The following is an 11,042-nucleotide window of genomic DNA, read 5'->3' as shown; positions in this document are numbered from 1 at the left end:
TGTTTTGGATCAATAGTTTATTACACATCTGCAAGAAAGCTGCAGCTGAACTGTTTCTGTGTATTCATGTCTCTGTTCCTACTCTGCTGCTCTCTACTGGTGGTATTAAGAATCGTAAGAGAGAAAAGTTTCAAACTGGAAATCTTTTATGAAATTTGCTTGCCTTCTCAGTAGTCTTTTTCAGCAATAGGAGTCACTGCTAAACTGCAGCAGGGGAATATCTGCCTGTGTCCCATGGAGTGGTGTATTCAAACCACTGCTAAAAATGGGGCTGACCTCATGCTCACTGAAAAGAGAGTGTGGTTCCTGGGCAGCTTTCTGCTGTGTCCCACCTCCAGAACAGCAGATGGGTTGTGTTTAGGTCAAAAGTCCACGTGTCCTTTCACACCAACCAATCTGCTCAGAATGGGAAGTACCTGGGAGCAGCCAGGCACTGGACTGGATGCAGAATCTGCAAATCACACACAGAGACTGAGCCCTGCCTGCCTCTGCTGTGGGATGTGATCAGAGTCAGCAATCTGCAGTGGTTTCTACAGCCTTAGACCCTGGTCAAGTTTTGTTGTCTGTCAGATGAGGTCTTGCTTTGTTTTCTATGGAAAACAGCATGTTCATATGTTACCAAGTTGATTGCTCCACAGTTCAACAGAATCCTTTGGGTTTATTTTAAGTTTAAAATGTTTTTGTGGATAATTTTTCATATCTTGCTTATGCCAGCAAAAATATACTTTTGGAATGCACAGTGTTACCTGTTCAATTTTGTTGTTTTTTGTGCAAATCATCCATTTATTGCAATAAAGTTTACAATACAGTTAATTGTTTGAAATGTATAAACAATTACAAATTTTTGAACAAGGCTGACATAGATACCTGATATTCTAAATTACTCTTATTCACTGGGGTTTTTTTCCAAACCAAAGTATACCCAGGACAAATAGAAATGAACTTCCTTCTGGCTTACTGTGTCAATTTCTTCAATGAAAAAAGGTTATGGTCTCATTGGGAATTATTAATGTTATCCCTGACTACTGAGTATCAAGGATGATTTACATAATCCCTGGGTGACAGGATAAAAATGAATTATAACACACCACTTTCTTGGTGTGATTTATTTTAAAATATCCAAGTTTTTTGCATTGTGTTCAGGAATTGTGGCTTAACATTTGAATATTTATATAATTGCCTACAGATGTATTGTGTTACTTCTTGAAATAGTACTTTTAATGATTTCTTCTATGGCCTACCAACAGTAATCATAGAAGTAATACCCATAGAAGTTAGAACACCACAAAATACCAGAAAATAACTTGCATTTAATAAATATTAGGTATTAAAGACACACATAGTTTGTGCAGGTGTTAATGTCTGTACCCCAAATGGGCCGAGTCCCAGCCTGGGCTCCCAGAGGTAGGGAGGTGCTTGTGTACTTTTAACTTAATGGATATGGTTTTAGGGACACAAGAACATGGGAAAACTGGTCTACAGACGGTACTGAAAGGCAGTGAATTGATTTAGGATCCATCTGTGATGTTTTCAATTAAATTTCTGCGTTCAAACACAGTAAAATAAAAAGGGTGAAGAGGAGGATGACAACTAGAAGGGCACTGCATCTTTTTGACCTAGTAAGTTACTTAAATTCTGCAGATATCCACTGCTGCATTAGATTTCTTGCTACATTTTGCATGGATCCTGAACTCAGGTTACCTTTAGTACATTTAGTCTCTGCTGTTAAGAAGACTTTTCCCCTGGCCGCCTACAGGAAACCTGCAGCAGAAGAAATGTTCGACTCATGTTTTTTCCTTTAGTAGTATCACAGAAGAGGCTTGTCATAACTCAGATTTTGCGCACCTACTTTATTTTAAAATGGTGCATGCAAGTACTCAGAATTACTTGTATTGTAAAGTAAATCAGTTCCTGGGGTGGGAGCAGTCACCGGTGCCTTCCACTCGGGTTCAGCTGTGGTAGGTTATGCCTGGCAGCTCTGATTAGCAGCATTTGGGGCTATGGGCATCCCACATCCAGAGGCCACAAAACTGGCAAGTGATTTTCCCTCCAATTATTTTGATTTGTGATTTTCAGAGTAGGAACTGACCTTAGGTCTGCAAGAAGGCAGTTCTTTGATTCTACCAGAAAACTACTGCCAATAGGCCTTGGGTCCCCACCAGTCTTTGAAGATTCCAGAAGTCAAAATAATGCCTTTGGCTCCTGGCAATCTTTATGCAACAGAACACCAACAGTGCTGGTGCTGCTTTTGTCTCCTGCCTCTCAACTTACTGAATTTTTGTGTCTCCTTGGCTTTCTACAATGATTTGGATCTGTAAAGAACAAAATTCTCCAGGAGGAGTTCAGTCCTATACCTTTGTTTCAAAGTTAGTGGTGGGAAAGGATCAGTTGTTTAGTTTTTATTTAGCTCAGGTGTTTATTATTTATTTACACATGAATTTACAAGGAAGTAGTACTCTTGTATACTTGACTAGATGAGTCTTTAGTGAGATTAGTGGAGCAGCTGGAAAACCTGAGATAAGCCATATGCTGTTTCCTGTAGGTGTCTGTTTTTAACTTCCTTTTGTAGCACCTTGAAGAATCCAGCTGGTGGGTCTTACTAAAATAAATACTTAGAAATTGTGTGTAGTAGCACTAAGCAGAGCTTTTGCTGCACTGTAAGATTAAAGAACACTAACACTAAACTGAACAAATACAGAATTATTTTTAAAATACTGCTATTACAGAATAATCGCTTGATGCCTTCTTGTTGAGACAAAAACTTGTTTTTATGTGAATCTCTCTTTGAGGGGACCAGGACTGCTTAGGTATAAATGGAAGAGACAACAGGTGGGTTCAGCCTCTTTCTACCCTGCTTCTGCCCTTATCTGGGTCTAAGGATAACAGGGCAGTGCATTAGCATTGCTACAGCTAATTGCAAGGGCTCTTCCGGGCAGAGAGTGTTGGAGGGAGATGCAGTTCGGTGCCCCACACAGCTCTGATTTCCATGGAGTAATAGACTCTCACAGAAGCGAGAAGTGAAATGTCCACCACAACTGTGAACATCAATCTGTGTAAGTGTTCTGGAGGAATGCATCCAGGAGAGTCTAGAAAAAGCTGTGTTGCCCAGGAAAATCTTCACTTTTGTAATACCATTGAAAATCTGAGCAGAGAGACAATGGGAATTTCACTCTCACTTTCACCTCCACCACATCAGCATTTGAGGTGGGGTAGTGGGTGAGGGGCTGTGTCTGTGTGTGGATTAAAACTCTCAGTGGAAAACTGAACAGCCTCCTACCCCTTCTGGTTCAGATGGGATCATGGAGTTGACCAAAAACTCCACTATCAAAAACTCTGCTCAGAAAGCTGGAGGAGCAGAAAGCTGGAGGTCTGAGATAAGAAATCTGCCTGAACATATGTTTGGATTTTACCACATAAACGCCAGTGGAGTGCAGTAATTGGTTTGTAACATAAGGGACAGGTGGAACGACTCCATCTAATTAGACATTTGCACCCCCAATCAACCAGAAAGGAGATTTAATCCATGAAACAGAAGGCAGCTAACAAGCCCTAAGTTATGTCCAGGTGTTAGAAAGATAAATTACTTGGCAAAATTGCCTTGTTAGGCTTCAGTGATCTCATACCTGTAATGAACAAAGTTTCCAGGTGTTCCCCAGAGAGGCGGGCAGGGCCTTCCTAGTTCCCATGGCAACACTGGAATGACTGCTGACTACCGATATTGAAATGTTAATTAGTTAATTGCTCTGTTTGTTTTCTCTAAACTACCCAAAGGTAACCTGCCTTCCCCTCCACCACACTGACATTCTGGGACTAACATGCAAATAAGAAAACCCCCTGGGATCATGGGAGTATTTTTTGGGGATAAAGACACCCCTAAATAAAGAACTAAACACAGTAGAGGGGGATAGACAAATGCCCTAGATGAGGAAGAGGGGAAACACCTCCCCTGATTGACATTTGTCTGTCACCGTCACCTCAAGAGAGTAGACTAGAATAGGCTGTGACAAGTAGATACTGAAGAGACGGAGAGCCCTGGTGCTGCCACCAGGGAAGGAACGGGGACAGCTCTTGTTCTGGACTTCAGCAACAGACTCTGCACTCCACGCCTCCTCATCCTTTGGCCACTGGTTGTGCCATAGGGAAGAAAAAGGAACAGCTGCTGCTCTGGGCTTCAGTGACTGAAAGCTACAACAACAGGGGCAAGCTCTGTTCAGGCCCCCTGTCCAGCTGAGTTTTTTAATAAAGAGCTGAACATTAATAAAGACATAAGACCTGTTCAATACCTAGGGGGAGGTTAACAAAGCTTGGGAACAAGGATAGTAGGTAGACACAAAGAATGCAGAGCTTTAAAGTCACAAAGACGTATAGCAGAACTCCTGAGATAAGGAAGAAACTAAGGCCAACTCAACAACTGTGCTGAAACTGACTTGGAGTGGGTAGAAAGAATTCCACCAGGGAGAAATCATGACAGACTGACTCATGGCCCACCATGTCAAAAGAAGATGAAGACTGAGGGTTGCAGACTAATTAGCATAAGAACTGAGAGGATCATTAGCTGATAGAAGATAGAATACTAATTAATAAGATAACAGTGTCTCTTGTAGGCCACGAACATTAATGCCTATGTTTGCTTAATGTTGAGGGATACATCTGGTGCAGGCAGCTGTGTTTGCAAGCTGAATTCGAGGTGCAGTTTGAGCTCTGGGTGGGAGCACAGAGAGAGACAAGAGGCTGTGAACTGCCAACCAATCAACTGTGATCGATTAACAGAGGGCACAAAGCCTGGTGAAACCAGCCAGGGTGAGTGGACACTGGGAGACACAGCAAAGGCTGGCAATTGCAGACATTTTGGATAACAAAAGAGATGAAGATGGGTGATGCCAGCTAGGTGAATTGACACGGAGAGGGTGGCACGTGTGGACTGGAGAGGAAGAGCTACACTTGCACCTGGGTAGATCTGCCGGATCAGTCCGTGTCTCACAAACGGGACAGGACTCTGACTGGTTGCAGACTTAGGATTTATTATTTGTCTGTATCATACAAGCAAAAAGCAAGAGACACAGGAAAATAACAACATCCATGCAAACACAGATCAGAGACAAGATGGCAGCCCATGCAAAGCCTTTTTCTACATATTCTTTGAACCAATAGCATAAAAGAAAAGGTGTAAAGTCAAACCAATTAGAAAAGGACCCACGTGGGTTTAACATTAACAAAAGGACTTCTATGAACCTCAAACAATACACAATAATTCATTATTTAAGATGGAAACTTTTTCTATCTTTGCAAAGCATATATCTAGGACTTTTCACATCTTGAGGTATCAATAAATTCTTGTTCTTTCTTGTTACTTATGATAAATAGAAATGTATTCACTTGGTTCTTAACTTCCTAGCTTCCCATGAGAAGGTTTAGAAATTTCCCAGCTTCTCTCATCTTTAGAAAGTGTCTTTTACCTTTTTATATTCCTACAATTCCCCCTCTCTTTTTCAACCCTAAATAAACCATCTTTGACTTGTCACTTATTTACTACCTTGCATTATGTAGCTTCACTACTGTATATATTTCTAACCCTAGGAAAAAATGTTATAAACTTTCTATATAAAGGCACATTTTTGTTTACTTTGAACTCTATCACTTTAAGTTAAAGCATTATCAATGCTGTGTAAAATCAGGTTTAGTATATGCATCAGGTTTTGACAAATCTCGACCTTTCCAAGGTCTCAATTCAAAGGTTAAATTTGTGAGTGACTCTAATTCAATTGCCTCTGTGAGGTTTTGTGAACTTTCTGCAATTCCTCTTTTGCATTTTTCTCTTGGACAACAAAAACTTCTTTGATGAGTCGGTCCGTAACTTGTTGTGAACAATGAAGTGCACAAAGTATTATCACCAGTATCAATACCACAATTATCAACAAGATTACACCTAACTTGCAAAGTTGCCTTGACCAACGAGACAAGCCCCACCCATCGAACAAATTGTCTAACCATGTTTCCTTGTTTTTAATGTCAGATGTCAATTCTTTAAGCTTTTGTATACTTTTGTGAATGGATTCAGAATGATCAGACAAATTCATGCAACACATTCCCTCGAATTTCTCACAACCATGTCCATGTGCCAGTAAAAGAAAATCAATTGCTACCCAATTTTGGAGCATGGCCTGTCGGACACTGCTGATGTCAGGCAGCATGTCACTGAGCGCACTGGATGTGGCATTAGTTTGCTTATTCAGCCAACATCCAATCCTATCTATTTGTCTCAATGCTGCTTCTGAAGCAATTCCAGGTAAAAAGAAGTGTGCTGAAATCCTTTGGGCCTTTTTCCATGGACTGAAATCACTACTGCAGTTTTCTGGGTATATATGACTGATCTTTTGTCCCTTCTTGTCCTTTCTGAAACTGCTTTAACACTAGGTGCTATCACAGTGAGCTTGCCAATGCTACCTGGCCCGCCTTCAAGGAATGATGGAATGCCTTGCCATGCTCTGTCTCCACAAATGAAGCAATAACACTTTGGTAATTTCCGTGGATACCGGTCAACCCCAGATTTTCCATCCACATTGTATGAGTAATTACACCAAAACCTTGAATTTCTATATTCATAGTAAAAGGGAGTAATGTTGTACTTTGGAGAATTATTTTTTCACCAATTGTTTCCTGAAAATGTGACACAGAAATCCATTGTCAAGGAACCAAGGATCTCCAATTCTTGGGGTTCTGAACTTGCTTTGAGGAGTTGTCTGGTCCAGAGACTCCAATCCCTTGTTGGATTGCTTCTATTAGCAATCTCACCTGGCTTGCTATTAAGTTGCTTTTTTGTCAAAGTATCATAGTATAAAGGTATCGGCACACCAACTAGACAGGTTGAAAAAGACTTCTCTGGATTTGAGTGAGACATACATATGGTATCTGATCCTGCAGCCTTGGCTAATGTGACCCAGACATTTGTTTTTGGTTGTTGCACAGGAAAATCTGCATTACAAAAAGCAAACAAAGCTAGAAAACACAAAGTGAACTGATTTCCTCCATATCTTTTTCATTGAGCTACCCTTTGGCAAAAGAATTTTCCATATATCTCAACTTTCAAACTGTATTTTTTGGAGAATTTAGAATGTCAATTTTTTAGAATCCAATGACAATAATAAATCCTTCTTTTTCATGTTTTTGCCAAAAGAGCTCTACGAAACAAGCCCTTCACACATTTATCATTAACATTAAATTGAAGTTTGCAGATTCCACAGGTGACACAGGAACACCAGGCGTGACCCGTAGTCTCTCCGTTCAACTAATATCTGCGTGCTTGCTTCTTCACTTTTGGGCTTGTCAGCGTGTTCTGGTGTGTGATATGGTTTGACGTTCTTTGCTGGAACCCACTTTGGTCCTCTAGGGTGTAAAATTCCCTGGGGTTCCTTTTTTGGGGAGCATGAGCTGTTTCTGTATAAGTGCGCCATGAATAAATGGCTTTGTGGAATGAGATGTCTGAGACTCTTTTATGGGAAAGCTGGGGTGGAGCCAGCAAGGTAACCTGGTCTGGCTGTGAGTGGAGTGTTTGGGGTGTCAGCTGCACAGAGCTGCACTGGAGCCGCCCACCGTGAAGGAAATTTAGTTCCAGCTGTGAAAGTCTGGCACTGGGAGTGTGACTGCCAGAGAGGCTCAACAATGGTCAGACTGAAGAGTTTCTTTAACACTAGAGTGTATAAATAGAAAAAAGTTTTGAGAGTCGGTTGCTTGATTTGTGGAACACAACTGAGCACCCAGGCTTGTGCCACTGGAAAAATAATCAGTGTTTCTCTTGAGTGTGTAATTAATTGCTGGTTGCACTCCGGGAAATGAATCTGATTTTTTCTTCACAACAATAATAATAAACTAACTAGTGGCATGGAACGAGTTTTGGAGGAGCTGGGGTATATCCAGGCTGCGACTGCGAGCAGTCACTCTCCGGAGCTGACCAAAGCTTCCAGAAAAGGTGTCAGAGAGGCATGGGCTGCACAAAGCTGCACAGAGCTGCCCACCCGCCCCTTCCTCCATGCTGCAACTCAGCCTGGGTGATCCCGGTCAGCTTTAAATATGCAGATATTTGCAAGGGAACCGGGTGCCAGACAGCCACTGGCCAAAGCATCTGCAGAGGAAACTCTGCTGGCCTGCCCCTCGCCGGCCGTCGGACGGTGACACAAATTCTTCGTGTGGCAGCAAGGGCAGGAATTTTAGACACTCAGAAAACCACACAGCCACTCTCAGGCAGCGCAGGGCTCCACACACATTCAGGGGACAATGCAGAAGCAGCAAAACCAGGAGAGCACCTGGACCTCTGGGACCTTCCTGCAGGCGCCTGGCTCCGAAATACTTCACAGGTACGTGTGCACCGGCTCTGCAACATCTGTCCAGCTGTGCTCACACCCAGCTGTAGCCCCACCAATTGCTGAATGCAGCACCACTTTTTTTGGGACCTGCACTTTGAACAGCAAAAATCCAGACAATCTATTTCTAGGAACGGGGCAGTGCAGACCTTTGTGCTTTGAGTTGCCACTCCCCACAGTTTTCCAGCTACAAGGGATTCTCCAAGAGGAAGGAATTCCAGGTTTTGTTCTCAGGAATGTTTTGAATTTTTTTCTTTTTGTCTGGAAAATGCAGTTTAATCCAGCACCCCCCTTGCTCCCCAGACTCTTTGGGTGATGACTCCTGGTGGCCAGTAGAGTGTTTACAAGAGAAGCAAATGCATCCAAACATTATTGGACAGGGCTTCTGAATGTGCAGCGAATGGGGACTGTAGCTGCTCTATGACAAGAGTGCAGGACGAGTGCTGTGGGCCCAACCCAGCCATCACTTAGGAGCATTTCGGCTAATCCCAAAGGGAAAAGCAGAGCAGCAGCTTCCCATACAGGCACAGTGGTGTTTTTGATGCAGGCAAAGCCAGTCTTCTGAGGGTCACTAGGTGCAGGGAACCAGCTGCAGCATCCATCCCGGGCAGGGTTAACACCAGCACACCGTGAGTGTTCACGGCCCAGCCAGGCAGGCAGGAGCAGATGGATACCCGTGGGCTTCAGCCCTGAGCTCCTTGCGGGAGATGATGTCACTGAGATGTGCCTGTTTCCAATCTCCAGCTGCTGGTAGGAGGCCCCATTACCAACTGTCTGAGCATTTCAGGCTGTTGGAAAATGTACAAAGAGGGCCAACACTGAATCTGGACAGATCAGCATGCTAGCAGGCTTTTAAAATAATAGACTGAAAGCCTGATGATTGCATTAACCTGTGTTAAACTCATCAATTAAAAGTCTGTCAGGGCAGCCAAAGGTCTGAAAATACCTACAAATGCATTGCCATAAAATGCCCCAGGAACTACAGGTAGTACCACAAAACAGACCCTCCTGAAGCCACCTGTAGGACTGGGGACTGGCATCAGCAGGGCTTAAAGCAAGCTGATTTTTGCTGATTGTGTAAAGGCAAAAAATGGTCATCAGAGGAGTCATATGTTAGTGACAGTCCATGCAGTTCATGCAGTCTGCCACCATTGTGTCTGATGTGACAGAAGCTGTCATTTCTCCAAGAAGACATTTTGTTCACACAGTACCAAAGCCTGGGGAATCTAATCAACAGTTGTTGGGCAAAGCACACGACTTTCTTGCCAGCAGCAGATTTGACAGATAGATTTGTTCTGTAGTTACAAAAAGTTTAACTCAGGCTTCCTGAAAATAGTAGGCACTAAATCACTGATTTTTATTCAGCTGCAATTTACCACTGTAATTCTAAGACAGGTGTTTTAAGGAAATGACTGTTGAGAAGAATGAATTTGTTACTGCCCTGAGAAGAACACAGATGTAAAACCAAAACAAAATATGGTTCTAGTCTGTACTTAGTGTCTCTGTTACTTATGTTCAAGAGGATTGTGAAAGATCCAAACAGAGGAGGAAGCAGGGATGAAGAAAAGCATTTGAAACTTCACTTCTGTGAAATGCTCTGCTGAGAATTGGTGGGCACCCACAAGCATGCAACAGGGACCCTTAGCTGCAGAACCAAGTGGTGTTATAGATGAAGGTTTCAAGGTACTCAAACTCTTGTACTGTGCTTTGACATTAAATTCAGTACTTTTAGTATTCTCTGTGGCAGACCAAACCCACAGTTAATAGATGATTTAGATCACTGAACTGTCCTAAAAGTCTTGCACCAATTTCTATTTGCTTGTAAAAATTTGCTGTGTTACAGCTGTGCCTGTGGAATATATATGCTGGGGTACATCACATCTGCCTATGCTACTCTGAAACCTCCACACCTAAATCCCCCAGAGCTTTTCCACACAATTCCCCAACAGGCACAGCTGCTCTGCAGCCTGGGTCCCAAGCAGCAGACTGAGGCCCTGACCCCCAGACATCTAAAGCCACAGGAGGATGCCTCTGCTCCAGGACCTGCCCTGCACTGAGAGGCCTGACCACACCACCTGAGACAGCAATTCTTCCCTGCAGCACTTGGGTCTCTGCCACATTTGAGAGCAGATTGCCTCTGACTTCTGTGTCTGCCTCTGGCTCAGATGAGGGCTGGCGTTGGTGTGAAGAAAGCCCCAGGATGCTTTGGTGTGGCTGACCCAAGCAAGAGCCCTGGGGAAAGTCAGACAGGCAAAGGGCACATGAACCCCCTGTTCTAGTGCCATGAGTCAGTTCTCCTCCCATGTCCCATGTGATACTCCAGGCTCTTGGCTTACCCTCCCCACTCCTGCATACTCCAGGCTGCTACCTCACCCTGCCAGACCCCTCCAGAGAACAGATTTGTGGTCTAAATACAATGTACATACTGCAGTAGTTTATGTAGCTTTGAAGCACCCAGCACTGAAATCACATGTCACCTACCTCTTTCCCCCCAGCCAGCTACTCTCAGGCAAACTCACAGAACATGAAGTGGCTTTAACAGCTCCCTATAGTGAAATGGCATTTGCCAAGGGATTTCTTGTCAGTTTCTCCTCTGGCCCTTTCTTGGCTGCTTCTCCTGGGGCCCTGTGTGTGGTTTGCTGCAGCACAGAGCAGCATGGCCTTCCCTGGGCTTTTGCTGTCTTA

At 43.4% G+C, this 11,042-nt stretch overlaps 1 protein-coding gene across 1 annotated transcript in view; it reads left to right on the top strand.

Annotated features, from left to right (window-relative positions):
• Positions 1-6,943, top strand: part of AGXT2 (alanine--glyoxylate aminotransferase 2) — a 47,544-nt gene extending 40,601 nt beyond the window's left edge. The window contains exon 15 of the mRNA XM_068176771.1: positions 6,932-6,943. The gene's annotated coding sequence lies outside the window, so the exon portion shown is untranslated. The remainder of the gene's footprint in view (positions 1-6,931) is intronic.
• The last annotated feature ends 4,099 nt before the right edge of the window (positions 6,944-11,042 follow it).

The sequence above is a fragment of the Anomalospiza imberbis genome, chromosome Z (assembly GCF_031753505.1).
Source record: "Anomalospiza imberbis isolate Cuckoo-Finch-1a 21T00152 chromosome Z, ASM3175350v1, whole genome shotgun sequence".
Classification (NCBI taxonomy): domain Eukaryota; kingdom Metazoa; phylum Chordata; class Aves; order Passeriformes; family Viduidae; genus Anomalospiza; species Anomalospiza imberbis.
The sequence above is the reverse complement of the archived record's forward strand: the minus strand, read 5'-3'. Positions and strand labels throughout refer to the sequence as shown.